Genomic DNA, 26,213 nt, shown 5'->3' with positions numbered 1-26,213 from the left:
TACATGATATGAGTAGAGGATTGAGAAATCTATCTTCTTATTATTATTATAATGCCACTAACTCTATCATGCGGGTCCCATCTCCATGACTTATGTAACTCTAACTTTCTCCAAAATACTCTATCTCCAAATCCCATTGCATTGGGGGTTAGGGCTTCAACATGTGAATCCTGGGGCCATAACAGGTGCCACATACAAAATGAAAATGTGGGACTCCTTACCCAAAAATTATTGAGCATTTCAAGACAGTGACTGCAGAGAATCGAACCAAGCACAGGCTCTTCTGAGGGCAGGGTCTTGTCAGGTCCTGTGTTTGTGGGGACCCTGTCCTCTGGCCCCCACTTCCAAGATAAAGAGACTTGGACTCCCCTGGAATGGAATCCTTGGTCTGTGTCTTACTGGCTGTGTGCTCCTGGTCATGTTTCTTTACCTTTCTGAGCTTTAGTTGTTCATCTACAAAATGAGTAGACCCTACATCATCAGGGTATTCTCGGGACTAAGTGAAATGATATGCAAAGCACTTGCCCAGGCTGCACTTGGAGTAAGCACATGCTCACCCATGGTTCTTGAGATCCCTTTTCCTGGGGTTTTCCACCTGCTAAGTAAGACACAGGGAAAAGCTCCATGTGCATGCAATGCATAGTTTTACATACATCCCTGGCAACATGCCTGTGGTATGTGGTAGTGTCTCAACTTAGAGTGTGTTTGGAGAATAATCCATTAAAGAGGGGAAAAAATCAATAGCACAATTAGAAACCATTTCTTCCTATAATGACGCCAGCTGCCGGAAAGGCCACTGCTACCGAGTACTGCCTCTAATGGTGTGTGCTGCCTGCTGCTCCAGCCAGCCTCTCTTTTTTCCCAGTGTGCGATGTCCTCTTAGGACATCAAGGATATCAAAAATGCAGCAAATACAAGGCATACATATCCTGCCTTAATCAACAATACAAGATAACAATTTATTAAAGGACTAAACACACCCTACCCCCTCAGCTAAACTCCATCAACAATGCAATTTTGCTTCTGTGCATATATCCTATTTGGTTTTCTTCTTTTCCTATTCTCCTTTCCTATAGAAAGGATTTAAAACATCAGGACTGAGCTGATTTTAATCTACAAGGAAAGCTGAAAGAACCACATGAAAATTCCTTGGGAAATTGTGCATTAGGAATGATTTGCATAAACTGTCCATCACTTTCATGTCTAGACAATGGTTTGGGTTTCCACCTTTTTCTTTAATAATCATCATCCTTCAAGATCATTTTTTCATTGACTCATTCAAAAAACATGCATTCAGTTGCTACACTGTGTGTCCACTTGCGTGGGGAGTTGTAAAGTTCATTAAAAGTAAAGGTTCTTGATACAAATAAGATCATTTTCCCAAATTAAAGGTCAATCTCCAGATCAACCATGAGCACATTTTTTAAGGTCACTTGAAATTTAAGAAGTTATTTTAGTTCTGTTTGGAGGTAAAATAATTAGACTAGAAAATAATGGAAACTTAGCAGTAGAAGTGTTAACTATTAATTTTAGTGTAATTAAAATGTTAGCCAGGTGTGGTGGTGGGTGCCTGTAATCCCAGCTACTTGAGAAGCTGAGGCAGGAGAATCACATGAAGCTGGGAGGCGGAGGTTGCAGTGAGCCAAGATCGTGCCACTGCCCTCCAGTCTGGGCGATAAAGCAAGAGTCTGTCTCAACAAACAAACAAACAAGGAATGAAAAAAGTGTGTATTTTATAGTCGAATAAGAAAAACAATGAACAGAATAAAGTGGATACAGAAAAGCAATTTGAAAATCCTACTTTGATTCTTTAATTAAGCATGCCCAAAGCCTCCCTCTGACAGATGAGAAAGCCCCACATGGAGGTCTCACTTGGGGTTGAGTGTTCCATATGCCCTTGAGCCTTTCTTCTTGTTTCCCTAACATCATCAGATACCCAGAGACAAGCAATCATTTTTCAAATAGCTCCTGCCTCCATCACAAGCTCACTTTTCTCTTCCTCTCCATCGCATGTTCTCCAGGGGAAAAAGCACTTAAAAGTCAATCTTTCAGGGGTTCGACCCACATGCCCCTTTCTCATTTTCGAATGCTCAGGAGGAACAAGAAAACACTTGCATAGAATATGATGTCGGTGCTCCCTGCCTGCTGCCTCAGTTCCTTACTCCTGCCAGGCTTCTTTTTGCCCTTGAGGCTCTTGGGCAGTGGAGTCTCCATTCCCCCCAGCTCTCTGATAACATGTGTAGGGACCATAGAAGCCCCCTGTCCACTATGTGTTCCAACGACTTTCTTTTCCTGACCTCCACAGAGGCAGCCAAACAGTGGGGTGCATTTTGAAAGGGGGAGCTACCCTGCCCTCAGTACAGCAGGTCATCAGCTGTAGGTGATGTTGTCAAACTAGAGACATACATCTCCAAATTGGGTTTTCAGTTGCATTTCCCAATGGCTGGTCATTCTGCTTTTGCTATGTGTTGAGAAGGGACCATCATGTCCAGGAAACCTGAATAAGTACATAAATAAGGGTAATTAAATCTAATGCTTGACAAATGACAAATGCTCATCACTGAGGTCAAGGAAGGCTATGAGTTCTCACATCAGAATTACATTATTGTAAGTGATATGGTTTGGGTGTTTCCCCCTCATAGTCTGCATGCATTAACTATCATTGGAGACAGGATGTGGGATGCACTGACTATCCATTAACGTGGAGGTCCCTGAATTGCATTTAGTCTAAGAGTTTTGCTTTCATTTTCATAGAAGCTTTATTCAACTTGTTGCTTTGAATTAGGCTTTCTTTTCAGAAGAGATCTTGAAAGAAGAGAAGCATTTATGTCTTGTTCATTGGCAGGAAGAGAGCACAAAATGTTATCATCTTCCAGGCCATTTGCTAGTTAACTTATTTTCACGGTAGAGATGGTTTAACTCTGTTTCAGTATAAATGACTTATCATTTTAGGACTTATAATAGCTCACATTTTAAAAGTAGTGTAATTTGTACATATACTTTGTGTAATTCTTTTAACTACTTTCAGATTGTTTTATTCTTTGACTCAAGTTCCAATAATCAATTTGATTTGATAACCAATATTAATAAGTGTTTTATAAAAGGGGCAACTTTCTGCCCTCCCTACCCATTCTCTCTTACCCTGCCTTCCTGAAATTGGCAAAAGCTCCAAGAATTTTCCATTTCTGGACATACCTGTGGTGCTGAATGCTTCTGGTGTGGCTAAAGCCCAGTGCTCCTGCCACTGTGATGGTGGGGAGTGGGCTGTGCTTTTGACACACCCAAAACCTAGAACCACCTAGAACAACCAGTCACCAATGGGAGCCACTTTCAACCACATCCACAACCCTGGCCCGGACACAAAACATCCTATCTTTCTACAAGTTAAGGTTTACAGAGGGCTCTGATGGGTTTCTTTACATGATTTTTGCCTTGACATTCCTTGTCATGAATGCATGAATGAACCTTGGTTTATATATTCTGAGTTTGTTTTACCCTCAATCCAGATGAGGAACACTTAACAGCTGAGGAGGAAGGAGATGCTCTGTTTTGCAGGGCTCAGGGAGATGAGTTGTTAAAAAGAATGTTTTATTATTTATTTTTAGGTATGCTTGAAGAGAAAAAGGGAAAAAAATAGACATACGAATAGTAACATTTGTTTCTGGCTACCAAAAATATACATGTTCAAAGTATAAAACAGAAAATTTTAAAAGGAAAAAAAGCGCAGGGAAGAAATAAAAATCACCTCATGCCATATAGTGGCTCTGTCAAACATTTTTGTTTGTGTCCTATATTCCCGTACGTTCACACATATACAAATTCTAGTGACACATGCACCTTCTTTTACCACAAGAAAATTTTATTCTAGAAAGTATTTTACTCCCTGTACTTTGCACTTTACAATATATTGTAAGCATTTTTTCCCAGAGCAAGTATAGTAACTGCCTCATGTCTCTTCTTACAGATGTGTCAAAGTTTACCAATGTCCTCCTGTTACAAATCTGTGCTGCTTTTCTTCCTTAGGCATTATACACATTTCTATCTCATGATAGTCTTTCCATTGAACTGCCTCTATTTCCTTAAAATGCATTCCCAGAAATGGAATTGCAGGATCAAATGTTATACACACTTTTTTAAAGCTATTATACCCATTGTCCAATTGCCCAGAGAAAAATTACAACGTTTTATACTCACTTAAACAACAAACCCCCACATTTCTGTACTGTCACCATAAGCATTAACAGTACAACATAAAATGTGCCAGGCACTATATTAAGGGTTTTCTATGCATTTTTTTCACTTAATTCAATAATCATTCCCCAAAGCAGTATTGCTGTCATTTGCATTTAGCAGATGTGTGAAATGAAGCTTAGAGAGCTTGAGTTCATTTGATCATAATCCTGTGACTCTGGTTTCAACTCTGAAACCTGGCTCTTAGCTGCCATGGCATATCATACATCAACATTTATTGAGCATCTAGTAAGTGCAAGGTACTGTGCTATGGCACTGTAAGGAGGTGCACAGAGGAGAAGTAAGCATGATCTCTGTTTCCAGGACCTTCTAATCAAGTAGGGAGAAGAAAATAGATGCATTCATGGTATTGTAGTATGTGTCTATTTTCTTCCCCCTACTGAATGCCGTTGGGCCAAGTTATGTAATTTTGACAGCAGGAAAATAATTTGGGCTGCAAAGGATGGGGAGATTACAGTCAACTGAAAGGATTAGGAAATGCTTTGCAGAAAAAGAAATTATTTGACCTTACCTTTAAAGGCACCACAGATCCATACATCTGGAGATGGAGAGCGAGCATTTCTAGCAGAAGGACTATAGATAAGTCGTGGCTACAGGGGAACACAGGGTGGCCACAGATAAGAGTTTGATGGTAGTGAAGGGGGTTATAGGAAATAGGATTGCAAGATTTAGTTGGAAGTCAAGTCCCAAAGGTCTTTGCTACATTGAGGAGATAAGGTTTACTCTTATAAACAGTTAGGTGTCATTGAACATTTTAGTGAAGAGACATGATTCATGCATCCAAATATTAGTTTTAGAATAATTTTAAATGTGATTAGAACAGAAGAGACTACAGATGGTGACACAGGTAATGTGGCAAGAAGAGGATACACATTGCTTAGGTAGAATCAAGACCTGATATCTGATTGAATATAGGAAGCAAAAGGGGAGGGGTTAAAAAATTCTCCAGTTTGAGGTCAGGCTAATTGGCCAGACAGGTTGCCATTAACAAAAGTAGGATGGATATTAGAAGGGGGAGCTGATTAAGGGGAGGGCAGAGTCAACTTTGAAAGGAAAGAAGCCTGAAGTGCTAGTGAACACTGGAGATGACAGCTGAAAATGTGTCCCTGCCCTTCATTGAAGAGATCAAGGCTTCAGAAATAAGCCTCAGCCTTATCCTTAGGGCAGCAACAGCTGAAACCAAAAACTTGTATATCACTTGTCGGGGAGGGAGAATAGAGAAAAGAAGAGGGTGGGCAGGGTCTTTGAACACTTTGAAAATGGAAATAAGAGAAACAAGCAAAAGAAAATCAGGAGCAGTGGTCAAAGAGAAAGGAGGACAGGCTGGATGGTTCTGAGCCATCATTGAAAGGAAAGATGCTTTCAAGAGCAGGAGCTGATGAGTAATGGGAAGACGATGGCTTTGCAATGCTGGGAGAAAATGTCTCAGAGAGTTCCAAGGCAAATGATGATTGAAAATAGGCCTGGAGATTTGGTAGGATTCATGCTACAGGTGGCCTTTTAGAGAGTTTCCTCAATAGGATGCTAAGGAAGGCAGGAAGGAATTTTCGCTTGTTTGGAAAATATGGAAGCAACAACAAGAAGAAAAAAAGATCATGTTAGGGTTTGAATATAGATAAACACATGCAGAAAAAGACACATACAATACATCTAAAATACACATGTAATATGGACAAGACCATTGGTGCTTATAATTCAGAGACAAGGAACCAGTAGAGGCATCAGGCATAGAATAGAGATACAGGGTAAAAGGCAGTAATTGCTGGGAAAAGGTCCAAAAGAGATGGGAGGGTTAAAATCAAGGGCCCAGATGAAGGGATTATCTACTAAAATATATGTCTTATGGAGGCGGAGTAGAGGGGGAAGGGTGATTAAGATTAGTTTAGAGGTGGAGGGAAAAGTGAACAAGGGAATTGTCTTTGATACCCCCTAGTTTTAGGTAAAGAGGCAGATGAGGTCATCTGAGGGGCATCGGGCGGTGGAAACAGTGGGAGGGGGCCTGAGTAGGGTGGCGTGGGGCAGATACAGCAATGAATGCATCTTAGTCTGCCTTTTATTTATTCCTGGCCACATCAGCAATAGGAAACACCCTTCGCTTAAGAATCCTTGCTCCACTTTTTTCCGTAAAGAACATGCTGTTGTGGGAATTAAGGATGGTACAGAGGAAGAGGCAGAGTAAAAAATGAGACACAGGTGTTTTTCCACATGTAGACTTTGTCAAAGTGTTTGAAATGAATTAAGGATTCCCCCCACCCCGGTTCCCTTGCAAAGAGAAAGTGATGGGACATCGTTATGCTTCCTAAAATGGCATGACAGGATATGTTAAAGCTTTTATGTATTATACATTCTAAACTTACTATGACTAGATTTGCACATGAACTTAAGAAGAAAAGGTGCACAGTGAAAAATAATTATATGGGAATTATTATTATTTAGATAAATTATTTTCTATAGTTACACACCATATAATGCTACTGGTTTTTAAATGTCAAAAATGCTTTGAAAACTTCTTTTACTTTATAACATTTTCTGTCTCTTTCTGAACACTTGAGGTCTAGTTTTGACATGTACATTGAGATATTTGTGAGTCTCATGGCAGCACAGTGACCCTTTTCTATTAGTGCTGAGCTAATTCTATAGAAGGTTTTGACTCAACTACTCATGACCTATTCCAGGAAATGCATTACGAAGGAGCTAGCAGATAACAAATCTCCAACTTAGGAAGAATTGCTTCTGGAAACTGCAGGTCACAAGATAAGGCTTATTCCATGGGAGCTGACTTTATCCAACTCCACACTTGGGTGATGTAGTGGGCTCTGAGTAAGCTTTGTACACAGAACTGATAAACTCTGCACTAAATTAATTAAGAATTCTATTGCTTTAATAGCTTGTCCTCAAAGACCAATGACTAACACCACGATTTATTATGTGTACAACAAAAAAATGGGGCTATGTAAATTTTATAATGGGAACTCTAGGGTTGTATTAAATCATCTCCAGATTTGTTGCTATTTCTGATATCCAAGCTACACTATGTGGAATTACCGGATCACAGAAATCCAAGGTTTCTCTCACAAGCAGAATAGTCAATCTTGCCATTGAGAGTACAATTTATAAGGTGTTTTAACAAACACTTGAGTCTCATAATGTCCCTGGAAGGAGATATGACTAGTCCCAATTCACAGATGTAGATGCTGGTTCATTAAGATTGCATGTCCTGTTCCAGGAAACTCAACTCCTAAATGGCATTGATGGGGTTTGAACTCAAGACTTTCACTGACACTTACAGAGGCCACGCAACTGCATTGCTTGTTACTGATGAAACCTGAATTGGACTGACCACCCTGGCCAGGGCTGCCCCACCGTGTCTCTTAGAGCAGAGGAACAGGATTAAAGTTGGAGCTTCTAAGTGCTACTCCATGATGATTCACACTTGTGATTTATTCACCTTTCTGTACCAATGTAAGAAGACACAGAAAAGCTAAGGTGGGATGAGTAAGACTCACAGGACAGAAACGACTGTCCTATACCATCCATCCTGTCCTGAACTGCTCATCAGCTCTGCCTTCTACACTGGGTCTTGGGGGTTCCATGACTATCGACCCCGTGTTCCTCCTTCTGACTGCAAGAGTCGTTTGTACTCCAACGCTGGATGGCAGACAATGTTTCATTCTGTTCCCACGCCATTCTTCCATGGATCAGTCTGAGCCCTCAGCCCCAGGAATGAAATGGTATCTTCAGTGTTGGAGGCTCCTTTGCCAAGAAACCGAGCTAGTGCCCATTACTACACTTTTTCTAATCACTCTGAGTACTTCCAGGTTGTTTCCAGAATTTGCAATTAGAAAATGAGGACACAGTGAAGATCCTTGCCTGTGTCTGCCTGTGCATGTCCTAGCACTTCTCTATGCCACATTTCTGCAATTGGAGTGGTTCAGTTGAAGGGTATTGACATCTTCACTTTAACAAGAGAATTGAAAAATTGCTCTCTCAATCTTGGTTATACTAATTTATAGTCCAGTCCCACCAAAACTGCCAAAGACTTCGAGGCTTTCCTCATTGTTGTCATTGTTATTGTCATCATAAACACTTATTCATTGCTTCCTCTGCCAGGCACAGTCTAAGCACTTTACACATATTAACTCATTTAACTCTCACAACAATCCTAGGCAAAAACCCATTTTGCAGATGAGGAGATTGAGGCATACAAAGATATTATTTTCTCAAGGCCACAAAGTTTGTGAGTGGAACTAGAATTACATGTCTGGCACCCTGGCCCCGATCCTGCCCTCTTAACCATAACTGTAGATTGCATCTCTCAATATCTGCTATTAAAAGAGTTTTAAGTTTTTGACAAAAAGATAAGTGTACAATGGTGATAGGCTGTTGCTTTTATTTGTATATACCTGATTTCTGGTATATATAAATGAGGTTGAGTCTTTTTTTGTATCTTTATCATCTAACCATGTTTCCTCTTTTGTGAATTACTTGTTCATATTTTTTTCACCAAGTTACTTATTATTTTTTCTTTTTGATTTTGAATAGTGGTCAGTTATGCATTGCTATGCAATAAATTATCCCAAACTAGGTAGCTTCAAACCACACCAGTAACTCTATTGTTCTCTCTTATGGTCCTGTGGGTTGACTGGACCCAACCAGGAGGCTCACATGGGGTTTTTCATGCAGCTGAGTCAGATGGTGGCTGGGGCTTGGGTTAATGAAACGCTCATTCACTCATTCACTCATCTGGTAGCTATTGCTGGAGGTTGACTTGACCTCAGATGAGGCTATCAGTTGGGAGATTTACACATGGCCTCTCCACTGTGCCCTGGGCTCCCTTGCAGTGTGGTGGTGGGTTCCGAGAGCAAGCCTCACAGGAGACAAAGCAGAAGTGCATGATGTTTTTTTATGGCTCAGCCTCAGAACTGACTTAGCCTTGCTCTCCATGTACTCCGTTGATCAAGGCAGACTGGAAGTTTCAGCGAGGGTCAAAGGTACGGGACGTGAAATTTGCCACTCTGTGGGAAGAATGTCAACATCACACTGTGAGAAAGACATACAGGATGCAATGGAATATATCACAGCAGCCATCTTTGAAACATTTTCTCAGCCACAGAAAGTAGTAATAATTCCTCCAAGTCTTTACTTGTTTCAAGTTTTTAATGGTCCCTCTTGATACACAGACATTTTAATTACAATAGAGTGGGTTGTATCAATCATTTTCCTTTTGGTTTGTGCTGCTTTTATTGGTTTTGTAAGACATTATTACTGTATTCTGCAATTTTAGCTATATGTATATATAATTTACATACATAAAGATGTGTTTATAAAAATATATGTGTGTATATATATACTATATATTGTTTTATTTTTACGATTTAATTTATATGGGACATATTTCTCCACATAGTGCAAGATGAGGGTTAATTTTCTCTCTTTTCATATGTACAGTTGGTTGTTAAAATTGAGGCATTTGTTATACTTTTCCTTTCTTTTGAACAAATTTAATATTTATACTCATATTCGATTGACTTTTCATTATGTCCTGACCCCCACCCTACCTTTTCTTTACTTTGGGAAGCATGCATTTTATTTCCATTTTCAGTATCTACTCTTATGTTAACAAGTAAACTTAACATTAAAAAAAAACAACACTAAATTTTATCTCTACCCTTTTCTATTCTTCTTTTCCACAATATAAACACCTTAGAAGGTATTTATAACTGTAAAAACCCCAAATAGTCTATCATGTTGTGGTCTAATGTTTTATTTTTTCTTGCTTTTTTCTTTTATATTTATTTATTTATTTATTTTATTATACTTTAAGTTCTAGGGTACATGTGCACAACGTGCAGGTTTGTTACATATGTATACATGTGCCATGTTGGGGTGCTGCACCCATTAACTCGTCATTTACATTAGGTATATCTCCTAATGCTATCCCTGCCCCTTTCCCCCTCCCCACAATAGGCCCCTGTGTGTGATGTTCCCCTTCCTGTGTCCAAGTGATCTCATTGCTCAATTCCCACCTGTGAGTGAGAACATGCGGTGTTTGGTTTTCTGTTCTTGGTGAGAGTTTGCTGAGAATGATGGTTTCCAGCTGCATCCATGTCCCTACAAAGGACAATAACTTATCCTTTTTTAGGACAATAACTTATCCTTTTTTATGGCTGCATAGTATTCCATGGTTGTATGTGTGCCACATTTTCTTAATCCAGTCTGTCACTGATGGACATTTGGGTTGATTCCAAGTATTTGCTATTGTGAATAGTGCTGCAATAAACATACGTGTGCATGTGTCTTTATAGCAGTATGTTTTATAATCCTTTGGGTATATCCCCAGTAATGGGATGGCTGGGTCAAATGGTATTTCTAGTTCTAGATCCTTGAGGAATCACCACACTGTCTTCCATAATGCTTGAACTAGTTTACAGTCCCACCAACAGTGTAAAAGTGTTCCTATTTCTCCATATCCTCTCCAGAACCTGTTGTTTCCTGACTTTTTAATGATTGCCATTCTAACTGGTGTGAGATGGTATCTCATTGTGGTTTTGATTTGCATTTCTCTGATGGCGAGTGATGATGAGTATTTTTTCCTGTGTCTGTTGGCTGTATAAATGTGTTCTTTTGAGAAGTGTCTGTTCATATCCTTTGCCCACTTTTTGATGGGGTTGTTTTTTTCTTGTAAATTTGTTTGAGTTCTTTGTAGGTTCTGGGTTTCAGTCTTTGTCAGATGCCAGAGTAGATTGCAAAATTCTTTCCCATTCTGTTGCCTGTTCACTCTTGATGGTAGTTTCTTTTGCTGTGCAGAAGCTCTTTAATTAGATCCCATTTTAATTTTGGTTTTTGTTGCCATTGCTTTTTGGTGTTTTAGACATGAAGTCCTGGCCCATGCCTATGTCCTGAATGGTCTTTACCTAGGTTTTCTTCTAGGGTTTTTATGGTTTTAGGTCTAACATTTAAATCTCTAATCCATTTGAATTAATTTTGGTATAAGGAGTAAGGAAAAGATCCAGTTTCAGCTTTCTACTTATGGCTAGCCAATTTTCCCAGCACCATTTATTAAATAGGGAATCCTTTCCCCATTTCTTGTTTTTGTCAGGTTTGTCAAAGATCAGATAGCTGTAGATGTGTGGTATTATTTCTGAAGGCTCTGTTCTGTTCCATTGGTCTCTTGCTTTTATATAAATACCATCATTATTGTTATATTTATAACTCATGTTTACGAGATAGAACTATGTTTATAAATGCCTTTACTCACTACTCACTATTGTTTTTGCTTTTTCTAATCTCACCACATCTTTCTGAGTTCAATTTCCTTTTTTACAGAGATCATGTTTTAATCATTATTTCAGTGCAGGTCTAAGAGTACAAACACTCTCATTTTTTTTTTTTAATTTAGTAATATCCCTTAGCCATTTGAAGGTATTACTTCATTCTCTTCTTTGCTCTACTGTTGCTGATCAGTTCTTCACAATCTAACTGCTGTCAGTTTGTAGATTTTTTAAATTAGCTTTTACAAATATATTCTCTTTGTCCTAGATGTTATGCAGTTCCACTTATTTAGTCTAATTGTGAATTTATTTTTCATTCAGCTTAGAATTTACTAATTCAATTAATCTAAGGACTTACAACTTTCATCAGTTTTTAAAAAATTCTTCACCATTGTCTCTTCAAGTATTACTTCTCTCACATTCCATTTGCTCCTTCTGGAATTCCTATTAGATTCATGCTAGCTGTTCTCATTCTATCTACCATATAACTTAGCCATTTTTAAAATCTCTATCTTTCTGATTCATTCTGTATAATTTTCCTCAGCATTGACTTTCAGTTCACTATTTCTTTTTTCAGCTTTGTTTAATTTGTTGATTAACTCATGCACTGAGTTTTAAGTTTAGTATCTTTATTTTATAATTTCTAGAAGATTTATTTTATTCTTATAAAATTTATGCTTTTTGTACATGTAGTCTTATTTTTACCTACTGAGCTTTATTCTTTCTTTCATATCTTTATTTTAACATCTTGAATTGATACTTTTTTTTCAGATTTTTCCCCTGATATCTTTAGATTTCAAGTATTTCTGTTTTTTGAGTTTATTGTTAATGGAGCATTTGTTGGTGTATTTTAATATTTTTTACTATGCACTTGTTTTCACAAGAAATACATTTTGTGGCCTGAGTTAAGGAGAGTCTCTCTGAAGTGATTTTGCATTTGCTAATGTGAGTCCTCCAGCATGTCACCAGGCTGGGCAAACTTTATGTTAAATTCTCATTCTGGGGATTTGAATACCAGAGAGGTAGTACAATGGCAATGGCAGTCTCTCAACCTGTGCCTCATGCTGGTATAGGGTTTTTATTTTTCATGGGGATCTTTCTTTCTCCATGAAGATCTCCGGGCACAGAAAATCTTTGCAATGTTGACTAGCTGGATAGAGAAGAATTGGGGTGGGGTCATTTGAAAATTCTGAGTTTATGAAAATGTCTCAGTGTCAACATCCCACCTTGAGTGAGCCAAAAACCTGGTCTCCAAGCTCTGGGATTCTCACTTCCCAAGCCATTAGAATCTCCTTCCTCCCAAACCCTTTCTTTTCTTCCCTCCCTAGGCTCACCAGTTTCAGTTCTAGTGCTTACAGACACTGCCTTCAGTTCCTTCTTTATTTCTGGAATCTGTGATTTTACTTTCTTTCTTGTGTACACAGTTATATTTTTAACTTATTTTAATTTTATTCAACATTGTTATTGCTTTATAGTATTAAGATTTCCATAATAACTTAGTCTACTATGTAGCCAGAACCAGCAGTATCTGGAAAGATTCTAAAGCTAACTTGATATAAAGCTTGGGACCGAGGTTCATCCATGTTCTTGGGAGCTAACTGGGGCAGCCAAAAAGTTATTCTCTGGGTTCACGTCACAGGATTACTCATAGGCGATAATACCTCTCAACTGTCAACTTTCAATGGTATCTAAGAGGTTCCTGACTTTTGCTCATTCAGTACTCTAAGGCAGTGTTTTCCAGATCATGTTTGTGGAACATTAATACTTAAAAAAAAACATTTTGTATTTACTTAAGTTTGGAAAATGATGGGTTAAACTAATTTTAACAAGTTTCTGTACTGCAGGATTTCTCAGAAAAGAAGAGGAAGGCACCTGCTTTAGCATCACTTCTGTGTTTAAAAGGAAGTAAGAAAGGCTCACGTCTAAGCATGAGCAGTGGATGGGGACATGGATCAAGAACGAGAAGGTCAGAGTATCTCTGAACCCAACACCAGAAAGCAGCAGCAGAGACTGATTTTCAGGGCTGCCTCATCTGTTTGGTTCCAAGCATGTGCTTATCCTTCTAGCACAGACTCTCTTTAGTTTAGATATAATTTAAAGCGAACACTCCTACAATCTACATGATAGTGACTTACTAACTTACTGCTGTAATTAATCCACCTTTTAAAGTTTGAATTCACCTCAGGCCAGATATCCTGTGAAAGAAGAGATGCAAAATAAGTTTCCTATTGCAATTGTCTGGACGATCTCATTTATGGTAATAGCTAAGCTATGACTACCATCCAGAAGCCATCAGCAGCAACTTTACAGGGTCTTTACAATCTCACAACAACTCTGTGCATTTGGTTCTATAGTTAGACCCATTTTACAGATGAGAAAACTGAGACACAGAGATACTAAGTATGACTTCCCTCTCTACGGCTTCCTTTCAATTAGCTTTTTACCATGGAAAAATAAAGTTTTAACAGATGAATGCTTACTTGCTAGGCTCTGAATCTAATTTGTGATATCTGTCTTGAATAGAGGGCATATGGTAGCTGTCATCTAACCACAGTTGGTAGTAAGACTCCCACTCCTTTGAGGTTTAGATATCCTAGGCTCTAGACTTGTCTAACACATGATGGTGGGCAACCTTCACTTCACCTTCTTAGATCCATTTTTCTCATCTGTTAAACAGTGATTCATAGTACTAGCATGTCTGCATCACAGGATTGTCCTGGTCTTTAAGTGAAATAATAGAAACTCATTGTAAATGGCAAGGCACTATGCCAAATGTAAGATACTACTACTGTTTATAGAACACAGCTTTGCTTTTCTTCTACTTCTGATGCATATCTGAAGTTAAGATCATGGTCCTGATGAGGACCGTGAACTTGGTGTCTGGGTTAAAGATGAGAGTGGCAGCTGGTTCCCAGGTGGTCGAGGATGTCATTGAGGTGATGGAACATTCCACGTCCCTTTCAATCCCAGGATCAGTGTTGGGAGCTATCTTCAGGGAAGCTGCCCTCTCCTGGATTTGCTGATTATATTTTTAAACTAAATACTAATATCTTTCACCCCAAAATGTTTTCCTGAGGATTCATGAGTAATCAGAAAGGTATGTTTCAAGGAATGTTGCTATTTTTATTATTTTTTTCTCTTCCAGACAATCTCAAGAGTCTTTACAATTAGAAAATATATTTTTGAAAAGGCATATTGTACTTAACTCTATTTATAAAAGGAGATCTAAACAAGTCTGCTTGTTCTAAATCTGCCTAACGACTCGGGTAATAAATATTTCTGTATTTGTTTTTGGAGCCCATCTGAGTCGTCAAACGTGTTTGATTTAGGCTTAGTTCCCTTGGAACAAATGATGGCTGCATTTCCTTTTCCTTCGACCACTATCGTGTTTTTCCAAGAACACCAGCATTCTCCGTGAAGGCCCCCCAGACCTCAGTGCTAGCTTGTTCACTTCTCTGGAAGTGTTGTGTCTCATGTTAACAAAACAGATGGGAAAGTCTGGGGTTATGAGAAAAGACAAATTCTGCCCTGAGTTGTGTTGGTCCATTCATTCCCTCACTCAGTGATCCAGACATGCAGCAAATGCATATTCAGTACTTGCCATGGGTCAGCTGAGAATGAGAGACAGGGTCTCTGCTGTTATGGACCCTGTATTCCAGTGAGGAGGAAGACATTAAGCAGACGATCACTCATATGGTTTATTTTTTAATTAGGAAACTTTCACATGCCATTTGCAGTTTCTGTTGCATGCAGTTCCCTGGGAAGAAGTGGAAAACATAATTGAATATTTATCAGAGGTACCTGATCATAGGAGTAGGTGTGTGAGGGTAAGAATCATTTACTTTTTTGAGAGTTATTCCATTGGTAGAGGTCAAAAACTTGTAAGCTGTTTCATGGGGAGAAGAGTAAGTAAATTACATTATGTTTCAGTTTAGAGAAGGGAATTGGAAGTAGAAAGTACCTGAATTTTTCTCTTGAGAGTCAGGTTAAAAAAAAGAATTGAATTTAAATTTCAGAAAGGATTGACTTAGATCTCTGGTTAGAATATCTAGAAGCTGAGATTAGACTTCCATCAATGGAGGTGTTGAGAATAAGATAGATCATGGGGTTTGATGGGGAGAATCACTGAGGGTAAGGAGTCGGGGGCTGGGCCCTGGGTTTCTGAGACCGTCTTAGGCCATTATTCTTAGCTGTTCTTCTGACTGTTCCGCCATTAGAACATGTTTAAATATATGTCTTGAGCTTCATCTAGTTGCGACACTCATTTCCTTTAACACTCACCACAGCTGAGTCTTGCATTTTGTCTTTCTTAGAAGTATTTGATTTTTTCACAACATTTTCCATTTTTATCTATTATGATCTATCTCTTCCTGTCATAGCCGGAAACATGATACCAGGATTAGGCAACTCTCCAATCGCTTTCTCTTGGGTAAAGTCTGAAACAGAATAACCCCAACCCATCTGTTATCTTTTCAACATTTTCTTGTTTTCCCTATTATCACTTTCTAATTTTATGGGGGAAAAGGAATTCATTTCTTTTTAAAATTGATGTACTTATTTGAAGTCTTATTTGCATTGCACCAATTCATCTAGATCTTTACAGGGTGATAAACTGTACACACAATTACATAGCACTTTTGGCTTTTAATTTTTGTCTAATTTTTGTCTTTTTAATTTTTGTTTGACTTTCTGTTTTAATTGTGTGTTTTGTTTTGTTTTGTAGGGGGTGGGTGGGATACAGTTACTGGCTTGATTTCTAAAGATCTGTTTATTCCAGTAACATTAATTTTCTGTTTAAAGTCATAAATTAAAAAAAAAAGTAATGAATTTAGATTTTACTCTTAGGAGCCTGAAGAGTATAATTAATTGTCTGAAGAGTGGGAAATCAAACCAAAGGGAGATGTTTACTGAAGCTGCATATAATGGAGGATGTTCCTAAAGAAGAAAGGCATGCATTGGTCACTTCCTTTCCAGAAAGCAACAAACAAGACCAGTCTTTGGAAAGTATGCATTTAGGACAGTACAGCTATTATCACATCCCTGATGCTGATGTGGTGACTAAGATGGAGAACTTGGGTGTTCATCACATGTCTCTTAAATCATCAAGCAGCCCAACTTCCTCAAACAGCTTGGGAAATGCTCTTCATTTCAGAAATAAAAACAATGGAAAATGAGTCCTGCCTGGATAGGAAAAGTCCATACATTGCATTTTCATTGACCTCCTGGGCTCACTTGTTGTAGGGCTTTGTAATATGTAGAGGAGGTTTTTGAGCTACTCATACCTAAGACGGCTTTTGTTAACCAGCCATTCAATTTGAGAGTAACTAAGGGAAGCAGAGATCTCATTCCACTTTACCACTTTCAGTGAAATGCATCCCAGCAATACGAGTTAAGAAACAAGAAGATACTTTTGCACAGTCATTCAACTTCTAGAAGTTTCTAGAAGGAAATTGTCTTAGGGAAATAATATACAAATAAATCTCTCTTTACGTCATATTTATTTCTTTCAGTTACATTCTTCATTTTATTTTATTTTAATTAATTAATTTATTTATTTGAAATGGCGTCTTGCTCTGTCGCCCAGGCTGGAGTGCAATGGCGTGATCTCGGCTCACTGCAACCTCTGCTTCCCGGGTTCAAGCGATTCTCCTACCTCAGCCTCCCGACTAGCTGGAACTACGGGCACCTGCCACCATGCCCAGCTAATTTTTGTATTTTTAATAGAGACGGGGTTTCACCATGTTGACCAGGATGGTCTCGATCTCTTGACCTTGTGATCCGCCAGCCTCAGCATCCCAAAGTGCTGGGATTACAGTCATGAGCCACTGTGCCTGGACTCTTCATTTTGACACTGGTTGTTAGTATATATTGCATCAAGTTTCCACTGTGTCCCATTCTTTACAGGTGTTAACAAATACTTAAAGAGAAAAAAATCCTAATTTGCCTTTGTTAAGCAACTTGAGTTTATAGATATGAATAGGGTTATGATTTACTAGGTAGACCATCACATTTGGGTTGTTCCCTTTTTGAAACCCTGGTCAGAAAAACAAGAAAGTATTTTATATATGCTGGATTTTTTGTTTGTTTGTTTTTGAGACAGAGTCTTGCTCTGTTGTCCAGGCTGGAGTGCAGTGGCACAATCACAGCTCACACTGAAGCCTTGAAATCCTGGGCTCAAGCAATCCTCCTGTAGCTTCCACAAGCATGTGCCACCACAGCTGGCTATTTTTTAATTTTTTGTAGAAACAGGGTCTTAATATGTTGCACAGGCTGGTCTCAAACTCCTGGCCTCAAGTGATCCTCCCACCTCAGCCTCCCTTAGTGTTGGGAGCCACCATGCCTAGCCTGGAACTTTTATAACAAAGTCACAGAATATGATTTCAGAAAGTACAAGCTACTATAATTAATTTCTTCTGCATGAACTCAAAATTTCAGGGTTTTTTTCCTCTGTAATTCTAGGAATTAACCTTGTAAAACAGTATATTTTAGGGAAATTTTGGTTAAAAAAAAAAAAAAAAGTGTACCATGCATTTTGAGATGTTTTAAGTTTCCAGAAAATTTGGCTATTGTGTAGTTCTCATGAGAAAATGGTACTGTGGACTTCTGGGTGATAATTATTCTGACACAAAGCAGCAGCAGGCCTGAGCCCTCTTGCAAATGCAATGCCAGGTAGATTTTTTTTTTCAAGAAATAAAAAGTCAGTTTTAGCCACCTGCACGTCTTCGGAAGTTGTGAAATGCTAGGACCTGTAAAAACTGACTTCCCATTCTGGTTTCTAGGAAATGCTTTGGTTCTCATCAGAATAAGACTTTATGATCTCAGACCCTCTGTCTTCCACTTTCTCTTCCCCAATTGCATTCTCCCTTTGAAAAAAGTCCACTGGATTCTGAAGCTGCACAACTCCTCATGGCATATTTAGATGACTTCTTCTGCGACGTTCCTCACTATTCCATTGTATGTGCCTTTGAGGCTTCATTTACAAGTGTAATGCTTGCAGGTACAGCCCCAATGAAAGAATTTGGGGCTTTCCAACTTTTCCTCCCTGTTGGCAGTTTAAGGGCAAAGAATTAAAGGAGTTAGGATGAAGGGTGGTTATTAGCTCATCTTACCAAATGATGGCTCTGAAGTATTTAATAACAATTGAGTTGCAGAGAAAGCATGGCTTCTCTATGGGCAAATCTACATGTTCACTTATTTTCCAGGACACCCAGCCTTACAGGCAAATGGTACACAGCTAAGGGAGAGAAAGTGTAGGGAAGGAATGAAAGGATTTTAAAGATTGACTGTTGCAAGCTTATTTCTAGTCATTTGATTTTCTAGGGTAGTATAGTTTCTCAATTCTCTTCACATGGGTAGTTGGGGGGAACCATAGGAAATAAAATGAAATGTTTATGTTAGGAAATTAGATGTTACTTATTTTCTTCTTAATACTATACTTCTATTTTAGGAGAGTATGTGTGAGAGAGAGGAAAACAGAGAGAGGGAGAGGGAGACGGAGGGAGAGGGAGATGGAGGGAGGGAGGAAGAGGGAGAGACTGCGACAGAGACAAAGGATGGAAGAAAGAATGAGAAAGAGGAAAGATAGGAGAATCAGAGAAGGGCAGACAGAGAGAATGAATCCTTGTTTTATTTTGGGGACAAACATTGCTCTCAAAGTTGCAGTTATACACACATACGCGTACACACACACATCTGTAGTTGACGGAGGTTTGAAAAGCATAGGCATAACAGAGTCTCAGAGACGGCATATATGTTCATGCTCTACGGAAGGATGGGGACATGAATGTACTTAGCGTGGCCAATGGAATGATGCAACTAACCAGTGGCAATAATAGTTTCTTACTGAGTAGGTCACAGAAAGACAGGAACTATGATCATTGTTCATAGAAGCCGATGGAGGCATCAATGCTCTGAACATTCTCTTCTTGTGATGATGAGAGCTCATATTTACTGAGCATACTGGATTCTATGCACTTGATATCAACTGACATCTAAATTTCAAAGCATTCCTCACCAGATCGGTGCTGGAGTTTTATTTATTTATTTATTTTTTGAGACGCAGTCTCTCTCTGTCACCCATGCTGCAGTGCTGTGGAGCCATCTCGGCTCACTGCAACCTCTGCCCCTCCAGGTTTAAGCAATTCTCTGCCTCAGCCTCTGGAGTAGCTGGGATTACAGGCGCGTGCCACCACGCCTGGCTAATTTTCTTTTGTATTTTTAATAGAGACGGGGTTTCACCATCTTGGCCAGGCTGGTCTTGAACTCCTGACCTCGTGATCTACCCGCCTCAGCCTCCCAAAGTCCTGGGATTACAGGTGTGAGCCGCCGCGCCTGGCCGTACTGGAGTTTTCTTTGATTTAAAGATGAGCTTTTTCCTCTTCTGGGGACGATGTCTAGAGGCACTCAGAATGGTCCAGTGTTTGACAAACCGTCACAGGTTTTCCCGCAATCCAGCTTCTCACTACACTCGGCTACCCAGAACCCGTGGTAGTAAAATTGTTTACCTTTACACCAAGAAGCTTGGGATAGCACCAAAATCTGTACTCAGCGTGTTCAAGGGTTTCATGCTGTGAGACCTAAAATCTTATGAGCTTGTCCAAAACACAGAAACATGTCAGCAGGGCCTGTGGTGGTTCCATGTGTGCTAACTGTGCTTGTGAAGGGATCAAGCATGCTTTTCTTATTGAGGAGCAGAAAATCATTGTCAAAAGTGTTGAAGGAACAAGCACAGAGGCAGAAAGCTAAATTCAAACTAAAGCTTTTATGAGTAATAAAAATTAAGAGATATAAAAAATAAATAAATATGAGGACACCGAGGCACAGAGAGGTTCATTAACTTACCCAGGGGTAGTCCGATGGTGGAGGTGGAGCTGTGAAACCTAAGCGGTCAGGCACTGGCGCTGAGCCCCACTCAGCTATGTTGCTGTGAACTTTGCTTCCTTATCTCAATTTTGCTATTTGCAGGAAGCCAAGACTTTTATTGTCCTTGACAACAGTTTTTTTATTTGCATCAAAACGCGACCTGTGTCCGAGAAGAAATAATTTTCAGAGGACACCAAGTAACCATATCAAGATATTGTTGCCATTGAATGATAAAAGCAGATCATGCCTGTACTGCGTAACAAAGGGAAAACTTGTACTTACCAGTTTAGGTCAGAAGAGAGCAGTGGTAGAAAAATAGTGGCCATGGAGGGTATCTGAGAAAGAAAGACTATCTTCAGATGCAGAGGGGAATTTTGTGGCATGACAAGTCATGCCCGATCCAGGCTGGGTTGCTAGGTGCTGCAGGACCGGGGTGCAGGGCCCCCCGGGTCCTGCCCCACATGTGTACCCTCCTTGGCCCCAGAGAGGTAGCTTTTAAAAAGTTCTGCATTTAACTTTTTTTTTTTTTTGAGACGGAGTCTCGCTCTGTCCCCCAGGCTGGAGTGCAGTGGCGCCATCTCGGCTCACTGCAAGCTCCGCCTCCCGGGTTCACGCCATTCTCCTGCGTCAGCCTCCCGAGTAGCTGGGACTACAGGCGCCCGCAACCGCGGCCGGCTAATTTTTTGTATTTTTAGTAGAGACGGGGTTTTACCGTGGTCTCGATCTCCTGACCTGGTGAGCCGCCGGCCTCGGCCTCCCAAAGTGCTGGGATTACAGGCGTGAGCCACCGCGCCCGGCCTGCATTTAACTTTAAAGCCTGACCTTTCCCAGGTCAATATCAAGCTCAGGAATTGGGGAAGAATAAGGAACCCTGGAAGGCTCATTTGACTGAGGTATCCTTCTGAAGTTTAACTTTTCGTTTTGCTTTTCTCTTTAACCCTGGATTGAAGTTCTTTTAAGATCTTAAACCTATAAGCCTTCTCTGTCACTTTGCTGGCGTCTTCCTGTATCTGGGAGCAGTTTATAGAGGGGACAGCAGTATTCTTCGAACTGCGTTCAGAGAATCAGGGGCACTTGGGTCAGATTGGGGTAGTGGTTAAAATTCAGGATCCTGGCCCCACTCCTCACCACCCCACCCCACCCCCATCCCCCGCCCTACCCACCAGCCATCCCGCCCCACTGAATCAGCACTGCAGGCAAGAGGCCCTAGAAGGGACTGCTGTCAATCGCCAGAGGGTTATTTGCATGAGAAACGTTTACAAACCACCTTTTGACAAGTTCCGTGGTTTATAAGGATACATTTCTTGCATAACAATAATTAAATGTGTTTCTGCCCAAGGAATGATGTGAAAGACCACTGTTAGGGCCATGAGCATGGATAAGGCACTGCCCCTGCCATGAGGAGGACCCATGCTTATCAAATGACCTCCACATATGGGTGGAATAGAGACATGAAACCAGACGCAAAACTGGGACAGTCTCTCACTGCCCTTCGCGAGTCATACCTCAGTAAAGTTGGAGATAGGATCTTTGAAATACTATTTTCCTATTCAGATAAATTGTCACTTTCCCCCTTCACAAATATTTTGACTCATAGATACTTACCTAAAATGTTTCAAAGTAGTTTTTTTAAATACAAATTTGGGATAATCAAACTTTTAAAGAACTCACATCACAATCTTAAGTATTTGGCCGATAATTCCTCATAGGCCATAAGGGTAACTTCTGATAGTGCGAAGAAAGACAGCACTGAATTTGTGGGAAATTTCAACGAGGATTAATAGTGATCTCGTATGGGGATGGAGTGATTAAAAATAGAAATCAAAGTGTTGTTTATTTATTTAGAAGAAAGAGCTGGGTGCAGTGTAGTTCCAACATTTTGGGAGGCTAAGGTAGGTGGATTGCTTGAGTTCAGGAGTTTGAGGCCAGCCTGGGCAACATAACGAGACCATGTCTGTACAAAAAATTATTAAAAGTAGCTGAGCGTTGGGGCACATGCTTGTAGTCCAGCTACGAGGGAAGGGGCAATTGGGAGGATTGCTTGAGCCCAGAAAGTCAAGGCTGCAGAGAGCTCTGATTGTACCACAGCACTCCAGCCTGAGCCACAGGCAGAGGCTCTGTCTTAATGTAAGTGCCTGGTATTTTAATGTGAAGAATATGAATTTTGAAAATTAAAAGGAAACAAACAATGTACAGTGGAGAGACACTTCATGTGTGCAGAATGAGGGGTTTTAGTTGCCCCACTGCAGAGAGAATTAAGAATAGTAATAGCAATGCTGTTTGGGGACAGCGGTTAAGATGTAGAATACTTGTGAGTTCCTGGGCCTTTCCTTGATTCAGAGTTGTAAGAGCCATCCTTTATCAACCATTCCTATGACATCTGGGAACCAATGTTTTCAAACACAGTCACATCTCCGATGGTTAAACTAGAGAAGGGATACCTAGAAATCAACATTGCTCAGAGCTAAGGTTACCAAATATCCCATGGGAAATGCTTACAATAAAAATTCACTCATTGCTTACCTAAAGTTCAAATGTAACTAGCTATAGCGCATTTTTATTTGCTAAATTTGGTGACTCTACTCACTAGAAAAATAAAATATGGTAGTTGCATTTTAAAAGAACCAGGATTTTGAGAACAATTATTTTCCCCGATTAATAACAGCCTCCCCTTCAGTGGAAGATGGTGCCTGCTCTCCGTGGTCTCCTGAAGTGCTCTGGATCTCTGTCCCCTATCATATGCTGGTGTCCTTCCAGCTGTTCCTGGCAGTCTGACGATCTTAGGCATTCTAGCTTGTCATTCTAGCTTGTCGGTGGCTGGGGAAGACATGGTAATAATAGGCACTTGTAGTTAAGCCCACATCTCCAGGGTCAGAACAGCTCAGGACTCCTATCTTGTTATACCTCACGGTTTTACACGCAGGCCCAAAACCAGGGCCTCCAGATACTCAGCCCCGCCGATGTACACACTGGTGCCCCTCTGGCATTTCCTAGATAATGTATTTACGCATCACTTATCCTTTAGACTCTGGGGCAAATATACATTTCATATATTTTCTTATTTAATCTTATATCAGTTTTATGAGGAAAATATTATTCTGTCTTTACTTTTTGAAAGAGAGATTTGTAAAGCTTGTAAGAGAATTGTGAAGCTTGGAATGGTTACCTCATGTGTCCATAGTTCATAAAGATTCAAACACAAAGTCTCCTCCAACGCCCAATCTCTTACCTCTTCTGTACTGCCTGCCTGTCTCCCATTCTCCCTACACCCTCTCCCCATTCTGCATTTCATGTAAGTCACAAAGGGATTATAATGACTTACAAGGATGTAAAGAGATGAACTGGACTTTGGGACAGGCTGTCTCTGTGAGCTCTATTATCAGGGGGCAAGTGAATTCATCTGTCTGAGACCCAGTTGCCTTAATCTTTAAAACTGGGATACAAATATTGGCTGCATAAATGTATTGGGAGGATTAAATAAATTAACTTTGTAACATATAAGGCACTTGGCACGTGCTTGGTTCTGAAATCTAGGATGCTCACTGTGTATATAACCAAATACCTAACAGTATGAAGTGCCGTGGATGTTGTAAAAGAACTAGGTGCAAGGAACAATAGAAACACAAATGAAGAGCCAAATGAGAGAATAGGAAGAAGAAGAGGAGGAGGAAGACGAGGGAGAAGGAGAAGGAGATGATGGGAGCCTTGGGGGAAGGAGATGACTTGTCTCAGGGACTCAAGATAAGGGGTATTAGAATTTGAGCCTACTTTTTCAGTGAGGTTTTTTGGAAGCTGAGGCAAAGCAACTTAGCATAAGCAGCAGGGATACCTTTGAGCCAACAGGGCTCTCAGATTTGCATCTGTAGAAGGTCTGTGTGCAGCAGACTTTGTGGCTCTGAGTTCACCATGGGAAGGGGAAGGTCAGAACTCAGAATTCCTTAAGAATTCCTGAGAATTACTTGAAAATGTCTGGCTCATGACTGAGACATACTTATGTTCTTCATAGAATATACAGTCACTTTTCTGGACTTCCCTTGGGGAAAATCCAGTCTGCCTCAGTTATTTATAGTTTTTTCTGAAAGACAAAACAAAACAAAGTAAATTAAATCTGAGCCAATGCTTGAGGGTAAAGGATTCTGGGCTCAAATGAAATGTTCACTTATTAGTATTTGCTGAGTGACCTTGGCTGGGTTATATCATCTCTCTGGGCCTTTCTTCCTCATCTGTACAGAAAACAGATTAAGAAATTGCATGAACCTCTGTCCAGTGTACACCTCATGCCTTGCCCTGTGGTAGATGCCTGGTCCAGAGGACAGCCCAGCCTTTCCCATGGTGGTGATCACAACACAGTGAGCATGGGCAGGGGATGAACACAGGGTTAAGATTCACATAACCCAGCAAACATTGATAGTGTTACATCAGAAGGGGACACATGCTGTGAAGAAAATGATGCTGGCTTATAGAATAGAGTGAGGCTGGGGTGAACAGCCAGGAGGCAGGGCCAGGCCCTGTTCATACAGCAGTCAAAGATGGCTTCTCTGAGGAGGTGACTGTATTAGTCCATTCTCACACTGCTGTAAGGAAATAACTGAGACCGGGTAATTTGTAAGAAAAGAGGTGTATTAGTCTGTTTTCATGCCACTGATAAAGACATACCCAAGACTGGGCAATTTACAAAAGAAAGAGGTTTAATGGACTCACAGTTCCATGTTGCTGGGGAGGGCTCACAATCATAATGATAGGTGAAAGGCACATCTCATATGGTGGCAGGCAAGAGAAGAGTGAGAGCCAAGTGAAAGGGGTTTCCCTTATCAAACAATCCGATCTCATGAGACTTATTCACTGCGATGAGAACAATATAGGGGAACCATCACCATGATTCAATTATCTCCCACTGGGTCCCTCCCATAACATGCGGGAATTATGGGAGCTACAATTCAAGATGAGATTTGGGTGGGGACACAGCCAAACCATATCAAGAGGTTTAATTGACTCATGGTTCCGCAGATTATACAGGAAGCATAGTGGCTTCTGCTTCTGGGGGGGGCCTCAGGAATCTTACAATCATGGCAGAAGGTAATGGGGAAGCAGGAGTCTTACATGGCTGGAGCAGGAGGAAGAGAGACAGCAGGGAGGTGCCACACACTTGTACAACAACCAGGTCTTGTGATAACTCATTCACTCACTGTCACAAGAACAGCACCAGGGGGATGGTGATAAACCATTCGTGGGAACTCCGCCTTCATAATCCACTCACCTTCCACCAGGCCCTTCCTCCAGCATTGGAGATTACAATTCCACATGAGATTTAATGGGGACGCAGATTCAAACCATATCATTCTGCCCCTGGCCCCTTCAAATCTCATATCCCTCTCACATTACAAAATATACTCATGCCTTCCCAACAGTCCCCCAAAGTCTTAACTCATTCCAGCATTAACTCAAAAGTCTAAAGTCCAAAGTCTCATCTGAGACAAGGCAAATCCCTTCTGTCTGTTTTGTTCTAGTCATGTTGGCAGCCAGTTGGGTGGTGCCCACCCACGTTGAGGGTGGGTCTTTCTCTCCCAGTCCACCTGCTCAAATGTCGGTCTCCTCTGGCAACACTTACACAGACACATCCAAAAGCAATACTTTACTAGCCATGTAGGCATCCTTCAAATCCAATCAAGTTGACACCTAATATTAACCATCACAGTGACCTTTGATCGGACACTTGCATACATTGAAGGAACCAGTCACGAGAGCTGGCAAGAAGCATGTTCTGGGAGGTTCTTCAAAGAGTTGCCCAACAGACGGCTAGGGAAGAAGGTTATGTCAGGAAGGAATTTG

General features: G+C 40.4%; 1 long non-coding RNA gene across 1 annotated transcript; it reads right to left on the bottom strand.

The window, feature by feature from the left end:
* Nucleotides 1-15,586: 15,586 nt before the first annotated feature.
* Nucleotides 15,587-20,604, bottom strand: LOC116274608. Its single transcript, XR_004183382.1, has 2 exons — nucleotides 20,364-20,604; nucleotides 15,587-15,958 (listed from the first exon to the last, which is right to left on the bottom strand). It is a non-coding gene; the product is annotated as an uncharacterized LOC116274608 (long non-coding RNA).
* Nucleotides 20,605-26,213: the final 5,609 nt, after the last annotated feature.

This window comes from Papio anubis, chromosome 4 (assembly GCF_008728515.1).
Source record: "Papio anubis isolate 15944 chromosome 4, Panubis1.0, whole genome shotgun sequence".
NCBI classification, from domain to species: Eukaryota; Metazoa; Chordata; class Mammalia; order Primates; family Cercopithecidae; genus Papio; species Papio anubis.
Note: the sequence above shows the minus strand (reverse complement) of the source record. Positions and strands in the feature narration are given on the sequence as shown.